Source organism: Erithacus rubecula (genome assembly GCF_903797595.1).
Source record: "Erithacus rubecula genome assembly, chromosome: 9".
Classification (NCBI taxonomy): domain Eukaryota; kingdom Metazoa; phylum Chordata; class Aves; order Passeriformes; family Muscicapidae; genus Erithacus; species Erithacus rubecula.
Window position 1 is genome coordinate 2,144,375 of NC_136660.1, and position 19,288 is coordinate 2,163,662.

Consider the following 19,288-nt stretch of genomic DNA (forward strand, 5'->3'; position numbering starts at 1 on the left):
AAACTTTTCACTGCCTGATAAGATTTTACTTGAAAGTGGCAGGAGAGCTCATGCCAGGAGCCCGTATGAAATGCCAGCTCAGTGGCAGAAGGTCAAAGCCTGGTGTCAGGAGATTTAATGGAAGTGTTTCCAGACAAACTCCTTAAAAGCACTGTGCTATCTAGGGAGACACAGATTTACACTGCTTGGAAAGCCAAGGACCAATCTTTATGACTCTTTTCCAATCGAGGGTAATTTCTTTAACACTTTACCTCACAAAAAGCACAGCAGCAGGGTCTGCTTTTCTGTGTCTATATCCAAATAGCCAATCCTTCAGTATTTGGCTGAAGCTAAGAATAAAGAAGTGTTTAATGCCACAGTTTTTGTTTTACAAAAACACAAATGAAAGCATCAACCAAACAAAAAAACCCTGAACAACCACTACCCCCCTTCAGCCTCTCCCCAGACAACAAATCCTCAAGTGCAGAAGTTGCTAATGTCCTGAATAAAAACTCCAGAAGACAGACAAAGACAACTGAGTTTAAATACCAACAGCCCAAACAATTAACCTTTCTCCAGCAGTGCCTAAAACTATGTCTGGAGAAGCAGAAATTTAAATTGAACTGAAAAGCTCTACAATCTTTACCATTTTTACAGAAGTATTTAAGGTTAAGTTGGTGTCAACAATGACCCAGAGCAGTCAAGCATTAAGACTTTCAACACAGTGGATTTTGCCAGCTGTCACCACGTTGTAAGGGGACAGTAAAACCCCATCAAACACTGATCTGCCTGCTCAGGGTCTCCCCCTCCATCTGCACAAATGCACTGTTGGGTTTGCTCACAAGAGCAGATTTGCAAGTACTCCTCCATCCTCCCATTAAAACATTTCAATTGTCTGACTCTGCCATTTTAACAAATTCAAGTATAAGACTTTAAATTCAATTAGCACAAATCTCAGTGCTCCCAACATTAAATTTGCAAGTGACATTTAGTGGCATTCAACACACACGGAGTTAAGCTAATACACTAATGGACCAGCAAGGGAAATTGTAAAACACTCCCAATTGCAATGCTCTTTTTTAGTAAATGAAATTAAAGGAGACTGCAGTGGACAGGAGGAGATGACAGCTATTAAAAATCCTACTTAAGCCAAGGCTGCAAAAGCTCTCCTCTCCGGATCCACCTGTCCAGAAAGGGGCAATTTTAAGGCTCTTTCAGTCCTTAAGACAGGATTTACCCTGGTTTTACTTCTGTTTCTTCCTACTTTTTCTGGTGGAGGCTTAGGCAATGCAGCCCCACTGTGTGCTGTTCTCCAGACACAGAGAGCAGGGATAAAATTCCCAAGCCTTGTCCCACACAGCTAATAAGGCTATGACAGTGCCCACAGCACCCCAAAAAGCCAGTAAAACAAAGCCACCTGAGGAATTCTGCAACCACACCTTGTGTCTCACCCAGCTTGCTAAGGAAGCTGCCAGTTTTCCTGCACTGGGAAAACCCAAACTACTAGATTCAGAGATTACTTTAAGTCCTTTTTTTTTTTTTTTTTTTCCACAACTGGTAATATGCTTTGTCTTATTTCCATTTAAACAGAAAAAAAGCTACCTTCAATCAGTTTCAAAATCAGGGAGACAGAAGGCAGACCAGGTTGGGAAGTCAGGGAGAAAAAAAAAAAAAGTGTTAGAGTCATGGTTCTAAGCGGAGGGAGATTTATTTTGTGCATTTAAATCTAAGCAAATTAGCACAGGCAAAACCTACAGAAGATGCTTTCCCAATAAGGATTTATTAGTGGTTTTCTTTGATTATGGATGTGTAATTGGACAGCAGAGCAGGACTGCAGCAACACACAAAGGAAACATCAACAGGACATCCATCCCACTCTAGATTTGCTCCCCTTGATCTGGATGAGTCCACTGCAAAGCCCAGCAACAGCAGTAACTGCATTTCTTTACGAAACACCTTATAGTCTCCAAAATTAAGTTTTTTCTTTCCAGCTCTTGATCAGGATTACCCAAACAAAGCTCATGGGTTACTTTCAAGAATTTGGGTGTTTTTTCTCCCCTCAACTACAACACCACATTAGATAAGACCAGAAATAATACAGGTAAGGAATTTTAGAGATGTTTAAATCCCAGAATGGTTGGGCAGGAAGGTACCTCAAGGACCATCTCTTTCCACCCCACTGCCATGGGCAAGGACACCTTCCACCAAGCCCCACTACACAGTTACAGCTTATTAGGATGATGTTCTTTCAATCCATGAACAGGCAAAGTAACCTGCACCACACATTGCCTCTGCGAAGCAGATTTTCAAAATAATAAAATATGACTGGGATGAAATCATCCAAAAAAGCTGGTAGGTTTCACACATCCCTCAGTTTTCTGCATTGCCCCCAGCATTTTGGGGAAGGAGGGGGATAGGACTTAATAATTAACCTTATGATGTCACACCACGCACTTTGGGAAGTCAAGACGAATTAAAAGCTGGAGATTCCATGCAGAACACCAGCCCTCCAGAGGGCTCCTGCCCCTCTCTGTGTGCCCAAAAGGCCTCCAAGGACACCAAAATCCTTTGGAAAGCACTGACAGTACACGGGAGCTCAGTTCATGACCATCAGAGCCAAGAAACCTCTAACAACCTCAGGTTTTTGAGCTCATTTTAAGCTCACCTCTACTTCAGAGCACTTTCTCCCTGCACAGCTGGGTTTAATGTGCTGCACTTGAATCATGACTGAAATAGCATCCAGGTGCTCTGCTCCACTCTGCTTTGTTCAGCAAAGAACAGCCTGGACCTACCTGGCTGGGCAGCCTTAGAAATCCTTCCTGCCCCTGCACAAGTCCCTGCAAACCACCCCAGGAAATGGGGACCTCGTGCCACATCCAGCAAAAGCAGCCCCAGGCCTGTGTGCAACACTCCTTTGCTTTTTGATCATGCTATATGGATTTATTCTACTACACAAACAACAAATTACCCTTTCCCCAACAAGGGTCTGGATTATTTCTGAGCACTTTTTTTTTTTTCCACGGGATGTCCTGCTGCCCCAATTAAAAAGTCTTTAATTCTGCAACCATTCCTTACGGCCAGGCTGAAATTGCTTTTAAATCTGAGTAAGTCCCAGGCCACCCATATTTAGTGCAGCAATTAACCAATGTTGAGTGATGCAGAGAAGCAGCAACCAGAAGAAAGAAGAATGTTTAAGTCACCATCACCCACAGTGCATGGGTTCAGTTCAAGGGAACTCAAGAATTATCTAATTAAAAGTAGCACCTATTCAAGCTTGATGAGTGTTGAAAGAAGCAATGAGATCCATGGAAAACAACAAATCACTTTTAACCATTAACTCTCAACAGTCAAATAATATGCATAATACCTCCAAGTCCTGAAAATCACCCACCTACTTGGATTTATTAAATTTATAAATGTCACATCAAAATCTAATTAACATGAGAGATGCAGTTCCCAGGTTGATAATGTGGAAGGAGAAAGAAGAGTAATAATTTGGGAATCACCATTTGTTGCACAGATCACAAGCACAGCTTAAAGCCATCTGAGCTGAATTCAGCTCTGCTCCACACACCCAAAAACTCAAAACAATCACAGCAATCTCTCTGGATTTAAGGGGGCATATTACCCATATTGTAAAAGCAGCCTTTACCATTTGTCTGCCACCAGCCAGGGGGACTGCCTTCTCTTTCCAAACTCTAAACAACTTCAAAAAGCTGGGGCAATTTTAACGCACACAAAACACTACACAAAACAAACCAGAATACAATTCCATTACAATATCCACTCCCCAAAAAAACACAGCCAAGCCCAAACCCACCAAGATCACCGACTTCAGCCAGGTGTTTGGTACTGGTTCTGTGTTTGGTACTGGTTCTGTGTTTTGCACTGGCTCACAGCTGGGCATGGAAGCCAACAAGAAAGCATTTTCAGCCATGTGGACCTATGAGAAGGCAGTCTGAAGGCATCAGTACAAATCCTGCTGTCACACCAGGCTGCACCATCAGCCAAAGTGACACGAGGACGTTCATCGACATCCCAATGCTGCTCTGCTAGGAGAGGCTGCCTGCATCAGCAAGCTTCAGCAGCACCCTGTCAATATGGCAGAGCTCCCATTTTTTACAAATAATCATCTTTTCCTCCCTCTTCCCATCCTCTCTCTGTGTATTTATGGTGCCTTGAAGGCACCGAAGCACTCTTTAATGAGGTTTTCACACAAGACAGAATAAATTAGAAATCTTGATCAAAACAGGGCCTCCAGGAGGAACACAGTACAAAGACAGCCCGGTGCCTTATACACCCTGAAAAATCCAAATACTGCAGCCAGGCAATCAGCAAGCCATTCCAGGAGCAAACAGGGAGCACACCCTCCTCCCGGGGTATCCGTGATGGCGAGGTCTCTCCTTTCCATCCCCGTTTTGTACCCAAGAGGGGCACAAAGCCATCACCCCTTCACCACCCCACAAACCTCAGCCCCAGCGGGATGGGATGGGATGGGATGGGATGGGATGGGATGGGATGGGATGGGATGGGATGGGATGGGATGGGATGGGATGGGATGGGATGGGATGGGATGGGATGGATCGGATCTGCTCCCACTCACGGCAGATGCCTCCAGCTTCCTTAGGAGCAGGGAGCAATCCCACCTTCATATCCCAGCAAGCAGAGGGACTGGAGCCCCCAGGATGAGGGGCCCGGGCTCACCCCCACACTCCCAGCTGAGCTCAGGGGGCCAGATGTGCCCACAGAGCGCCTGGGGCAGGCAGGAGCAGACCCTGGGCAGGAAGGGACAGACTGGCCAGGCTGAGGGAGCAGAGCCTCTCCTGGCGCTGGGGCTGAGGGGCTGCAGCCCCCGAGCTGGGTCCCGCAGCTCCCCGGCACCCCAGGGCTGCAGCCCCCGCCCCGGGCACGCAGAGCTCCCCCGGGAGGGCACAGAGCTGCCGAGGGCTGCAGCCCCCCAGCTGGGGGTGCCGGCGCTGCCAAGCCGAGCAGACCGCACCTCGCCGGGGCCGAGCGGCGCGGATCGGCCCGTGCTGCGGGACCAAGGCTCTGCCACAGCCCCGAGCTGGGCAGCTCGGAGCCCCCCCGGAGCCTCCGCTGCTGCGGGGGCCGGAGCTCTCGGCGCATCCCCCGGGGCTGCGGGGGCCGCCGCCGGCGTGAGGAGCCGGAACGCCCCGGGGCACGTCGCTGCCGGGGCGGCGGCGGCCGCGTCCCCGCTGTCACTGCCGGTGTCCCGTCCCGCCGCCACCCGCGGGCCTGCGCTGAGCCGGAGGCCGCTAGGTCGCTGCTCACTCACCGTGCGGAGCCGCGGCTCGGTGCGGGCAGGGTGGTGCGGCCGCCGGGCGGGTCCCGGGCGGTGCGGCGGCTCCAGCCCGCTGCCCGTGTCCCGTTTTCAGTACCCCGCTCCCGTGTCCCGTGCGGCGGCCGCGGGCGGGGCGGGGGCACCGCTCGCCACGTGACCGCCGTGTCATCGCGGCCGCCATCTTGTGCCCGGCCCTCCCTGACGGGGAGCGCTGCGCCTCAACACCCCCATTCCAATCCGCATCCCCATTGCTAACCTCACATCCCGATCCACAGCCCTCCGCTGCTCGCCGTGTTTTACATGATCACTGAGACTGGAAAAGCCACGGAGCCCAAGCTGTGCCCAGTGCCCACCTTGTCCCCAGCCCAGAGCCCTGAGTGCCACCTCCAGCCCTTCCTTGGACACCTCCAGGGATGGGCACTCCAAACCTCCCTGGGCATCCCCTGCCAAGGCCTGAGCACCCTTTCCATGCAGAAATTCCTCCCAATGTCCAAGCTGAGCCTCCCCTGGCACAGCTTGAGGCCGTTTCCCCTTGTCCTGTCCCTGTTCCCTGGCAGCACAGCCCGACCCCCCCTGGCTGTCCCCTCCTGGCAGGGAGTTGTGCAGAGCCACAAGTTCCCCCCTGAGCCTCCTTTGCTCCAGGCTGAGCCCCTTTCCCAGCTCCCTCAGCCTCTCCTGGGGCTCCAGCCCCTTCCCCAGCTCTGTTCCCTTCCCTGGACACGCTCCAGCGTCTCCACGGCTCTCTGGCCAGGAGGGACAGAACTGGACACAGCCCTCGAGGTGAGGCCTCAAGCTACCCCAAACCCTTCTGAGCAAATGTAGTGCTTCCAAAATACTAAATTCCATCATCAGTTTAGCTTGCTCGGAGCAGGTAATGTGTAGCAAGGTGTGAGTTCTCATCCTAAATCCATCTGGCAGCTTTCCAGTGCCCAAAGGAAACCTACAAGGAAGACAGAGAGGGACTTTTTAGAAGAGCATGTAGTGCCAGGACAAGGGGGAATGGCTTCCCACTGCCAGAGGGCGGGGTTAGATGGGATATGGGGGAGAATTCCCTCGTGATCCTGTAGTGTGGTGAACACATCCTGTCCCAAGATCCCCAAAACCAGAGTGTAGGCTGTTCCTGCAAACTCTGCTATCTGCCTTTATTTCACTCTGCAGGAGCTCTACTGGTCACTGGTCTTCAGTCCTCTGCCAGCTCTGGAGATGTGAGGAGTCAGTTGTTACTCACTTAAAATAAAGTCACAGGACAATTTAGCTTAGGAGCAACCCTCAGGTGTCACCATCTCCAGGTAGAAAGAGGCTCAAGTGTTGTTCCGTGAGCACTAACACCCATTTCAAACCTTGCGCTTCACAAATTGTGACTTCTTATACAAAACTGGGATTTTTCCTTGCCAAAAGGTCAAAATCATTCCCTGGTGCCCACAGAGGGGATCCTGCATGTGCTGAGCTTGGTTCCCTGAAGGTCTGTTCCCCAGCGTGGGAAGATCTGCAAGGTCTGATTAAAACTTTTCCCATATTTCTGGCATTTTTTCCAGCCAGGAGATTGTGGAGATAGCAGAGTCACACATCCAGCTCCCCCTCTCCCAGGCATGGGAAAATGACAACACACATGGGAGGAGCTGGATGTACCGGTGTGTCTCAGTAGCACTGAGCAGGAGACATGTTTTGCTGATATTGGCATATAAACAAAACAAAATCTGAAAAAAAAACCAACCCCTTGTGAGTTATCCCAATCAACAAGTGATGGCAGACATTACCCAAGCAAAATTAGGAATTAAACTTGAATAAATTATAATTTATACACTGGGACAGGTGAAACACTGTGGTGTCCTGGGCCTCTGTAAAGAGCTATCAAATCCTGCACTTCCTGAAAATGGAGTTGGCACATTCTGAGAGAAAATTCTCTGTGTAATAAAACTCAAATTTAGAACCAGCTTGGGAATTATTTAAAGATATGCTGTGACCTGCAGCTCCTCACAGATTTTCATCAGTGCTGGTGAAGAGTAGACAAGTTTTGTTTGACCTCAGGAACCAGGCAACAGCTTTCACCCTTGTGCAAACTGTGTGGTAGTTGGGAGGGAAAATGCAGATGGAAGAGAATGGCTTTGGAGAAGAGTTCTGGAAAAATCCAGGAGAATGGTGCTGGGGACACCAGATGCCAACAGCTTTGATTCTCTCATCCCTGAGGAGGGATTTATTTGTGAGTAGATCTAATACTGGCAGCTCTGTTCTGGTTTTTCCCAGGTTGATCAGGCTGGCTTGCATGAGCCTGGTTGCACCAGGAAGAGTTTAGGAATAGGGAAGGCTTTTGGGAGTTCTCCCGTGGGGCAGTGGAGTGTTTGGAGGGTTTGGCAATCCCAATTCCAGTTTATTTTTCCATTTGCTCCCATTGTGTGATGCCTCAAGTGGGTTCCTTTCCAGCAGGTTGCTGTTCCTTCCTGACTATCGTCTCTTGCCATCCCATCTCACTAATGCTCTAATAGGATTAATGTTGTTGGCGCTTCCCTCGGGGTAGTTGTACAATAAATCCCCCCTTTCTGGGGTTGTTTCCCCAGGAGGGGCATTTTCCAGCAGATAATACAAACCTGAAGCCTGTGCAAATTGGTTCCCTGGGAGCCTGACCTCCCTGTTGGGAATGACAAAGGACCATCCAAGAGGCTTAGGAATAGCTGTTGTGGGCTGCTGCCTGGGCTTAATCCTGCTGAGCCACTTCTGTTCCTGAAAACAGCTTTTCCTGCCTGGCTACAACCAATCCCAAGTGTGGGGGGAAATTCCAAGCTCCTGCTGGAGCTTTGAATAAATTGATTAATCAGAATCAATGTGAATGGATCAATAGTGGAATGCTAACAGGTCATAATCATTAGGCATTGATCAATAATTAAATTAATGATGTTTCGCTCAAAGAGATATTTTTATTTAGAAAGGTATGTTGGCTATTAGCACACTGACACTTTATTAATGAACTAATATTAACTAACTTCAGTCAAATTTCAGTTACCTTCATCCATAGGTCCCTCTTTGAGGGCAGCAACGACCCTGTACTCATCATTGATGCCATCACTTGATGACAGCATTTCCTCACTGTTGGTATTTATGACATCATTTCTGTGGGTTGCATCATTTATTTAGTGCCTTTATCCATGACACCATTTACACCAAACAGCATCATCAACTCACTGTCTTTGCAATGTCATTTTGGTATCATTTTGACCGCCCATGACATCATTAATTCAGTGTCTTTACACCAAACCCTGATGTTTGATGGGGTTGTACTGACTGTGATGGTTTTAAAAGCCTTAGAAATAGAAACAGCCAGAGAGGTCGTTGCTCCAAATGTGTAGAGTCCCACAGGGCTTTGTCCCTGTCCCCTGATGGTAGCAAAGGCTGTTCAGAACAAGGCAGCAGAGCGAAAAATCAGAATTATATACAGGATGAATGGAGTTGAGAACAGAGCACAGCGAATCCACATGCTGTGGCTTTAAGGAACTGCAGGGCAGGGCTGCTAGCTGCAGTATAAATGGGAAAAGAGGCCAAAATCCCTGTTTCCAAAGGATGCAGGAGATTCCAATTCAGCTACTTTGTTATTCAAGCAGTGATTAATGGCGAGGTGGCGTCATCCTCTCTGATCAGGGATATTAAGCAGTGAGGGGCTGCAGACAAACAGCATTATAAATGCAAGATTGTTTCAGATCATTAGGAAAATACGTAAACTCATTTCTTTAATTAATCTGGCTTTAATGGCTGGCTGCTTCTGATTAAAATAGCACGTGTCTGGGGAAAATGCGTCAAAATTGGAAGTAAAAGAAGAAACTCTTAACAGAGGGAGGGCAAAAAACATTTCCCCACTTAAACAGAAGAAGAGAGAAAAATGAAAAAGAAATGTAGAAGGTGGTAAAAGAAGGAGGACAAGACAATTCCAAGGGGAAAGTAAGCCAGCAGTTTCCCAGGTGGGACTAGTGGGTTTTCCAGAGGCACAGGCTGTCATTGCCTTGCCTGAACATCCCTCTGGAAGCAGAGTGTCCTGGCTGGGCTGGGCAGTGCTCTCCCCAGGTAATCCTGAGGACTGGACACATGTCCTGGGCTTCAGGACTAGAAACAGGACAGCCCAGGGCTCCACCATTCTGTGCCTTCAGTGGATCCATACAGCATTTCCTTTGCACCATGCAGGCATTTCCCATGGGATAATGAAAGGGTGACAGAGGATCCCGAAAAGCAGCTGTGGGATAAAAGCTGCAGCTCCCACGGGACTGGAGATGATGAGTAGCCATGGGGCTGGGAGTGGGATGGAGCTGATCCCTTGCTGCTAACAGGGTTTGCTTGTCCTCTTAGGGACAGGAGCCATTTCCAGAAAGTGCTGTATTTCCTGAGAATGGTGGATCAAATCCCTCAGCCCTTTTTCTCCCTGTCTCTGACTCTGGCGGTGCCTCCTCTCCCAAGGACCAAGCACTTGCTCCCTCCCAGGCTTGTCAAAACCTGCCAGGCATTCCCTGGCTGCTCAGCACCCCTTCATGCAGAATGGTGTTTGCAAAAACCCCCTTGAGTACCAGCATGTGCTCTGCAGCCCTCTTGCTGAGCCGACAAGGAGGAGCCTGGCTGAGGAGGGCACGGTGCCACCCTCTCCATGTCACAAGTGGTACGAGGTGACAGGGACAGCAGCATTACAGCAGCAGCTCCGCAGGGCCGTTTCCTCCGTGCTCCTGCTGTGGCAGGAGTTTGGATCTGATTTGCTTTGAAATTCCCACCCAAACAACACCTCGCGTGCTGCAGCCCTTACGTTTTTCCCACCATGCCAGTGCTGCTCGTTCCAAAAGCTTTTTCTAACCCCCCTTACATGAGCTGTGAATAAAGAAACGTGAAGTGGATGTGGATCATTGCTGTGCTGCATGTCTCAGCGTGCCTGTTTCCTTGGAAAATCTGTGCTTATCCCCAGAAGGGTTTTCCAGACACACCAGCAGGGCTCAGCTGAGCCTGGACAGGAGCTGGCACTGCTGCATCCTCCTCCCTGCAGACCGGAGCCTGCATGCTCGGGCAGGTCCAGCAGCCCAAAAGGCATTAATTACAGAGTCATTAAAGCTCAGTTACCTCTCCAGGCAGGAGTCAGAAGGAGAAAGCCTTGCTCTGGGAAATCAGCAGCACCAAGGTGGGATTTTAGCAGTGCTGTGGCTCTGCAGTGACTCAGGGAAGCCTGATTAGCTCCAGGCTTTCAAGAGAGATTACCTTGCGGATGCTCCCTATTTTCACTTTGCCAGCAGGTATATTTTGCAAGCAACATGCTGAAATCCTGGGAAAACAGGAGGGAATGGCTCTGCCAGTGCTCAGGGCTGAGCTTGCAGCACGGCAGAGGCTGGGAAGAGGCAAATTTCTTGAGGCAAGGGGCTAACAGTGAATTTGTAAGAATAAGAATTTTTTCCTTGGGACTGGCTTTGGACCATGTCATCTCCATGGTGTCCAAGGGGCAGGAGCAAAAGGATACCTGGAGGCTCCATGAAGCTCTGTGTTGTTTCTGCTGAGCCCAGAGATGTTGCAGTCACCAGTGGCAGCTCTCCTTCCTGCTCAGTCCCAGGATCCCATCCTGGAGGGTTTTTCACATCACACCCTCTATTTGTCCTTCACCTCACGTGATTTTGGGAGTTTCCATTGCCAAAAAACAGTTTCGGGATTCTGTGCTCCTGTTGCGCTGGCACCCATGGAGGGCACGAGTTTCATTCCCAAACTGGATTTTCTCGGTTTTCCCTGTAGGGGCAGCAGTTGCCTTTCAAGCCAGCCTAAAGAAAGAAAAAGATCTATATTTTAGAAACAAACTCCTGTTCCCAGTGACTGCAGCTCTGATAACAGGACTAACGTCAGAATGAGCCTCTGCTAAGTGGGTTTAGAAGTTATCATGTAAAAGCTGCCTAGTGAGGGAAATTAAGGATATGGTATTAGGGAAAGGTTCTTTCCTCAGAGGGTGCTGGGGCACTGGACAGGCTCCCCAGGGAATGGTCACAGCCCCAAGGCTGCCAGAAGCATTTGGATAGCCCTCCCAGGCACAGGGTGAGACTATTGGGGTGTCTGTGCACAGTCAGAATCTGGGCTTGATGATCCCTGTGGGTCCCTTCCAACTCTGTGTATTCTATGATTCTGTCCTTGAAACAGAATAAATCTCTGACTGGATCCTCTCATCCTTTCAAGGAAACATGAGAAAAAAACAGGTGGATGTCCTCTTACCAGCTTGATAAATACATAAAATCAAATAAACCTTGAGGGCATAAGGTTCTCCATGTGAGGACAAGCACCAAACGTTTTCCCAGCTTTGGGGCTTCTACAGTTTTCCCCCCAGCAGTCTCTGGATACAATAATCTGGTGCTGCTTTTAGGAAGAGAGGAAACAAGAGGAGAAGCTGATGATAAGGTTCTCATTTTTATGGCAAATGTTAGTAACTTGAAGGTTTAGCACCAAAGTCCAAGTGGAGCTAGAGTACAGGACTTGAGAGAGATTGCAGAGTAGTATAAGCCATAGAAAACTCAAAATGATACAGCCTCCTCACTCCTGCTGAGCCTTCAGCGTGGCCACACAATTTGTAAGTGTAAAAAAATGCCATTTCCACCTCTGCTAAAGAAAGAAAAGGCAGCTCAAAGCAACTTGGTGGCTCAGCATAGCTGGGGCTCAGAGAGCCTTTCAGAGGAGAGGATGGCAGAGGGAGAGTGGGAAGAAGGCGGGAGGTGGAGCGGCTCCCATCAAATCCAGCGGCAGTTTTGTGTGGAGCACAATCCCATTAGCGGTGTTATTCACGGGTCACGGCCCGAGGGCTGAGGGTTGAATGTGTTTGTTCTGCAAATTGGGCTAATATTGTGAGGAGCATAAAAGAGGATGTGTAACGTGTGTTTGGCCTCTGTTTGGAGATCACAGCAGAGAATGTTTCCTTGAAATTGCATTAGCTTGGATCCAATTTTAGGCGAACTTACATCTAGGAAAGGCTACTATGTCATTCATAACAATCACCATCTTTTTAACGTTTAAACATCAGAGATCAGCACAAAAAAAGTTGTGCTCTTGATTTGGAATGAGACAGCTGGAACAAAATGAAATGTGAAGCCCCTGGAGTCAGCCAAGGCTTGGGCTTTGTCCTGGAGGGTGCTGTGACACCCAGGTGACCTGGCAGCCAGCAAAGGGAGAGGCTGCCCTGAGTTTTTTGGATAAAAATGCAGATTGTGGAGGTGCCATCATGAGAGGTCACCCGAAGCTCAGGTTAACACAGCATCCTCACCCTCAAACTAGCTGTAAGTAGCTGAAATGCCTCTCGTTAGATGGGCTGTGCTGGAGTCCAGATTTGGAGCTGGGGATTGTCACAGGGTTGTATCAAATGCCACTGCCAGTGTGCTGCCTTCACTATCAGACCTCCTGGCCATCATCCCCTTTGTTGTTCTCACTTTTTTGGTGGCATTGCTGTTTGTTGTCTCTGTTCAGGTTGGAAATTATACTTTCTGCAGCAGCAATTTGATTTCCATGCTCAACCATCACTGGGTGTGATTATCACCACTGCAGGAGCACCCTTGGTGCAAGGGGGGTTTATTAAACATGATTAATAAGCACAAATAGTTTATCTGGTGTCACCCAGTATCCCATGTCCCTCAGAGCTCAGCCTTGTGCACCAAGAGTTGCAAATGTCCTTCAATGCCTGTTTAAATACACAGCAGCAATAACCCAGGGCTGATAATAATAGCTCTGAACTGAGCACTAAACCAGGGGAAAGCTGGTTAGCTGAGTGTAGCATGGTATTTTTGATGCAGGAAGGGAGAATAATTCCTGCTGGGTATGTGTATGAATGCAGATGTGATTTGGATGGCATGAACAGGACGGTTAGAAATGGAAATCTCATTATCCTGACAGTAATTCAGTATTATTACAAGGAAGCTCAGGATCTTTAATCAGTAACACTGTATTAGCATGACAGAGTTAATGGTGATAAAGTAAAAGATACTGATTAAAGAACACTTTTCTCCACTGAAGGTCTGCCATCTACTGTATCCAAACACATCAGTGGCCAAATCCTGCCTTTGATTTGCTGAACCATTCTCCCCAAGCCAAAAGGAGCATAGGTGGGGTTGCCTCCGGCCCTGATCTGCTTGGTAGCAGCAAGTCTGTTACCTTGGAAAGGTTCTTCTCTGGCTTCTTTCAAACCCCACTGATGATGAGGTGACAACAGCTTTATTATCTCCATGCCCTGGGGGCCGTTGTGCAAGTGCAGTTCCCACAGGAATGGGCATGAGGAGTCAGATGTGGAGGCCCATATGGAACACAGAGCTGCTGCAGCAGGACTCTCCCTTCTCTGGGTGTTTAACAGCCCATGGTTATCTCCAGCTAAAAATAACCATGCTCTAGGGCCTTGGAAGAATTAGCTGGCTTCTCTGAGTGGGGAGAAGCGCTGACTTTCTGTGTCAGTTCAAAGTTGTCCCTGGGAATGAATTAGCCCTTGTTCCAACCACATGCACTGGAATGGGTGCTCTGACTCTGCTGCTGCCTCAGCAGCCAGATGCCAGTGTGCATCAGGAGTCAGAAAGCCTCCAGGAGGAGATCTCTGCCCCTGGCTGGTGGGATCAGGCTTTTGCAAAGTGTGTTTTCCTTGTGCAAAACATCTAGAGCTTAAAATCATAATGGTGAGATAGTTTCAAATGCAATCAGCATTTCTCCTGGTTAAATAAACTCTGAGGAGCACCCTTGCTCATTAGCAGGAAGATTTATGTTAACTGCAGAAGCTGCAAAAGGATATTCAGGATGCCATCAGCAGCTTTGGTAGGACCAGAAAAGGCAGGGCAGGATCTTTAAACACACAGCCCATTAAACACACAAGTGTTTTGTTCTGTGCCTATTTAAATCACAGTAAAAATACACCAACAGAGGGAACAGATTGGCTTTTAAAATATTCCATGAGATAAACAACAGCTCTGGCTAAGCCCAACTGAATTAATTTACCTTAGGAGAAGTTTAAGTAGTCTTGGTGGTCTGGGGAAATGTTAAGGGTGGCACAAGCTCAGCTCCTTTATAAAGTTTTTCTGCAAAATTAAGCAACACTGGTTACATAGAATCGCAGAATGATTTGGGTTGTGTTGGGAGGGATCTTACAGCTCTTCCCATTCTACCCCTGTCATGGGCAGGGACACCACCCACTGTCCCAGGCTGTTCCTGGTCCATCCTGGCCTTGGGCACTACCAGGGATCCAGGGGCAGCCACAGCTGCTCTGGGCACCCTGTGTCAGGGCCTGCCCACCCTCCCAGGGAAGGATTTCTTCCTAACAGCTGATCCACACCTACTCCCCCTTGTCCTGTCACTCCATGGTTTGTAGTCAGAGGGTCTGCTTCAACCCTGAAGTTTTTCTCAGGCTGAAATTATAGAGAGGCTAAACCAGAGGCTTTATGAAAGGAACCTCTTAGTGGAAAAGGGAATATTTTACAGTTCAAAGAGCCAAGTGTCACCTCTTTTTTATTTTAATCTTATTCCTACCCCGTGATTTCTCAAAAATAGACTCACTCACCAAGAACATCACACTCATATTGGTTCAGCTAATGATATTTATACTTTTATATTGGATGGGATTAATTTTCCTATCCTGTTAATGCAGCATGTGATCATTAAATACCTTTACTGCATGCATAGATGGTGTCAGAAAGGAAAGCAACTGGCATTTTAAATTACTGAGTGATAATTGTAGGTGGCTGTTTTCCATAGTGGTTAAGGAATTCCTTTCATTATGATAAATGGGTGTAATACTCCCTTTTTACACAGAATCAGTTCACAAGCAAATTTATTCGACAGTCACAGGTTGTGGGTCTACTGAAAAACATTTTCCACAAAGGTTCCTGTGTTAATATGGTGAACATGTGTAACAGCCCTTATGGAGGAGAGGCACTGAAATTTCCCAAATGATGGGTTTGGGTACTAACACTTTGTACAGCTAATGCTGCTGCTCACATCTTGCCAAATTTCACTGAGCCTTATTTCACATCCACAGCTCAAGAAGTGCAGGGAGTGCCTAAGCAAAAAGAGCTCCAATGACAAGAACATTAAATTATTATCCTGGCATTTTAAGTAAAAGGTTTTACAAAATCGATTCACAGCTATGTGCCATTAACGTATCAACTATAAAAGTGATTTCCAGCACGGGAAATTTGCCAAAAATAAGAGATTTTATCCTGACAGGAGTGAAACAAACAGACATTCAATCAGGGTAGATGTCAAGAAAGCCAAGAGAAATACAACTTCCATTCTACACACCACTGTTTCCCCAGATATAAAAACAGCGAATGAAAAAAAGACACTGCTGCTTGTGAAGCTCTAAAGCTTGAGTTCATGGCTGCTGAATGGACAAGCCCAGTGCCTTCAACAAAACCACCACAGCCCCTGTTAGCTCCTACAGAAAGCAAGAAGAAAACTGCTGGGGTTTGGCCATGTTATCAGGCAGCACCTCCCACATGGAGCTTGTTTCTGTGCACAGAGGTTTGTTCCTCAGCCACAACACAGAAAACTTACCAGGGTCGCTATTTTTCCTGTCAAACAGGAATTTGAGGAATGCCTTCCCCTGTTTTGCTTCAAAGGAAGCTTTCCCATCTCTTCCATTCAGTGTTGCACTGGTCCCTCATTCATGGGCTGTTTCAGGGGGGTTCCTAAACTCTCCTGCTGTCTATCCTGGGGCTGCTGGCTTTGTGGGCATGGTGGTGTTCCATCAGAGGTTGGAGACCTTGGAGGCCTTTTCCAACCATGGTGATTCTGTGCTTGTGTGATTCCATGGAAGGTGTGCTACCCCACATCAACCCTAAACCTACCAGGAAAGGTTTGGCTTTGACTGCTCTGTAACCAAAGACCTGCACAAACCAAGGATCCTGAGGAGGGGTAAAACATCCCATTCATTGTTTAATTTTGAGTTTTAGTCGGTTCTCCATACAGACATAAAGAAAATAAGATGATTTTCATAGCTTTCTGCTTTCAGCACAGGACCTAAATTCATTCCCAAAGCAGGACATGGCACACCATTTCTCCACCCCCACTGTGTCCAGATCCATTGCACTGGGCAGCCCTTTCCAGCCCTGTGTAAAGAAGAGTAAATTACTTTACCTTAATGAACGGTAAACCCAGCCCACAACTCCCTTTTCCTTTATGCACGCTCACAGTGTTACTGACACGGGCTGATTCAGAGGGGCAAGCAGACAAAAGTTTTTAATTTGTTACCCCAGTCCTCAATGGGGATGTTAAGGATTTTCCAGACAAAGGACTAAGACTCAGCTAGCTCCAGCTGAATGCCTCTTTCTGCTCATTTGCCTTTTGTGGTGTAACTGCTAACGGAGCTAAAAGAAAGAGCCTGATGACTGACATGCTGCTCCATTCCCGTTATTGGAATCTGTGCTCTGAAACACAGGATCAGCTGAGCCCTGGCCAGAGCTGGGAGCAAAACAATATACTTCCTCTGCAATGCTGTGCTTGCCACCAGCCACAGCCTGGCTTTGGGTGGGGCGAAACCTTTCAAAAGTAGAAATGTTTTGTTTGCAACCCACACTGTCTGGGCAGCATAAAAACTGTGCAATATGTAAGAGCTGAAACCAGAGTGTGAGTGCAGGGAACAGATTTCAGTGTGAGAATTACCGAGAGGTAACTTCCCAGACAGCACAGCCTGGCTGGCAGTGTGGATGTGCTGGAGGGCAGGGAGCTCTGCAGAGGGATCAGGACAGGCTGGACCCGTGGGCTGAGGTTCCACAAGGCCCAGTGCTGGGTGCTGCCCTGGGAGCCCTCGAGGGCTGTGTCCAGTGCTGGACCCTTCTGTAGAGGCTGGAGCATGTCCAGGGAAGGGAACAGAGCTGGGGAAGGAGCTTCAGCCCCAGCAGAGGCTGAGGGAGCTGGGAAAGGGGCTCAGCCTGGAGCAAAGGAGGCTCAGGGGGGACCTTGTGGCTCTGCACAACTCCCTGCCAGGAGGGGACAGCCAGGGGGGGTCGGGCTGTGCTGCCAGGGAACAGGGACAGGACAAGGGGAAACGGCCTCAAGCTGTGCCAGGGCAGGCTCAGCTTGGACATTGGGAGAAATTTCTGCATGGAAAGGGTGCTCCGGCCTTGGCAGGGGCTGCCCAGGGAGGTTTGGAGTGCCCATCCCTGGAGGTGTCCAAGGAAGGGCTGCAGGTGGCACTCAGTGCTCTGGGCTGGGGACAAGGTGGGCACTGGGCACAGCTTGGGCTCCATGGGCTGGGAGGGATTTTCCAGCCTCAGGGATCCTGGGATTCCATGATTCTATGATTGCATGACAACTGGTATGGACTGCCCTTGCATCCATAACCATTATGTATTTTTGGCATGGCTGCAGACTTTGGGGAGGACAGAACAAGCACCTGTGCTCATTTTAGCACTAAAAGAAGTGGGAGTTCACTCTCAGTATTTGCTTCTCCTCTTGGGTGAGTGTAATGGCAAGTACAATGATTTCCTTGGCTTCCTAATGCCTCCCCATCTCTCAAGTCTACAGGAGATGGAAGCTGAACTTCATAAAACAGGGCAGTGAAGAGCAGGCATAGAAGCAAAGTGAGCAGCAGTTAGTTGCTACTTCCCCTGGAAAAAAATAAAGTGGCAGATAAGTCCAGACAAGAAAGAAATTTTGAATAGTTGTTAAATGGCCTCCAAACTTCTTCAAATAATTCCCTATAAACCAGTCTTTTACAACTAGACAGAAGTTAGCAAGGTCTTCACTCTTATAAGGTAGATGAGAGTGATCAGCATGTTTAAAAAGAAAATAAAAATTCTGAACAGGAATAGAAAATGTTGAAGGAATTGAAAAGTAGTATCACAAGGATCATTTGCAACCTTAGAATTAGGAGAAATGTTACCAGACAACATTTTGTTTACTGAATCTATTAAAAAGCTGCCTTGGTCATGAAGAAAATCTGTCTTAGGTGACTGTGGTAATTTTTGAAAGCTGCTGACCAGCTGTGGCTGTACATCTGCTGAATAACTTGGCAAATTGCCCCTGTTTCCAGTCCTTCATCCTGAATGATTTAATGATGTGGCTTTGAATGCAGCGTGATACAGTTGAATTTGTTTCATGCCAACTCCTGACACTGAGTTTTTCTGAAGCTCTTTCAGAGCTTTTCCTCCCCTGTTTTCCTGCAGGGATGGATGGCACTGGTCAGTGGAAGTCACACTATTGTTACTAAAACATCCCTTTTGTCTTGGTTTGTAAAGGAGCGCTGCAGGCTGGAACTTCTGTTTGGGAGCAGAGTAGAAGAATGGGGAACAGGATGGAAACATCCCATCTCACCAAGCCCAGTGTCTGCCATCAGAGTGAAAGCACCTTCTCCTTCTCACTGAGATTGCTGAATTCATCTTGAGTTCACCTGGGTCATTTGCTGCTGGAAGGCTGCTCCCAAAGCATCCTTTTCCACCCAAGAGTTCTTCTGATGCCTGGTCCATGTTCACTCATGTCTGGTTTGAAGCCATCTGGGTGTCCTCTCAGAAGCTGGGCACCACCCAGCAGTGCTTCCCTGCAGTCCTGCCCATAGCTGGCTGTGGCTGTGGCCACCCACAGTGGGGAGTGTTAATCTCTTCCTATATCCTGATAATGTCACTTCTGACCTGCCTCCAACTCCTGTTTGCCCTGAGGTGGCTGTGGCACACCAGGGGCTGCCAGCTGCCTGGAGATCTGCAGGTCTGTTCAAGCCATTCTCCTCCTTTGTCCCCCTGAGCTGATGAGTTTGCAGCAGAAATCCCTGCTTGCTGTGAGAATTTCTCACTGTTAAACTTCATCCTGCCTCTGACTTGTTTGCAGTACTTGGGCACTGTCAAGTTTTGTCCTGTCAGCAAACTTCCTTACCATGTTCTTCTTTGGGCCATCCAAGCCCAAACTCTGTCTGACAGAACCATACTAAAAAGAATGGCTCTGGATTAATTAATTAATTAACTGCTCTTGCTGGTTCACAGAATCCCAGGACCCCTGAGGCTGGAAAATCCCTCCCAGCCCATGGAGCCCAAGCTGTGCCCAGTGCCCACCTTGTCCCCAGCC

At 48.2% G+C, this 19,288-nt stretch overlaps 1 protein-coding gene and 1 long non-coding RNA gene across 2 annotated transcripts in view; one reads left to right on the forward strand and one right to left on the reverse strand.

Moving 5' to 3' along the window:
* SGMS1 (sphingomyelin synthase 1) overlaps positions 1-5,450 on the reverse strand; it is an 80,035-nt gene extending 74,585 nt beyond the window's left edge. The window contains exon 1 of the mRNA XM_079312532.1: positions 5,276-5,450. The gene's annotated coding sequence lies outside the window, so the exon portion shown is untranslated. The remainder of the gene's footprint in view (positions 1-5,275) is intronic.
* The window catches only part of LOC306805146, a 408,612-nt gene that overhangs the window by 362,248 nt on the left and 27,076 nt on the right, over positions 1-19,288 (forward strand). The window lies entirely within an intron of this gene.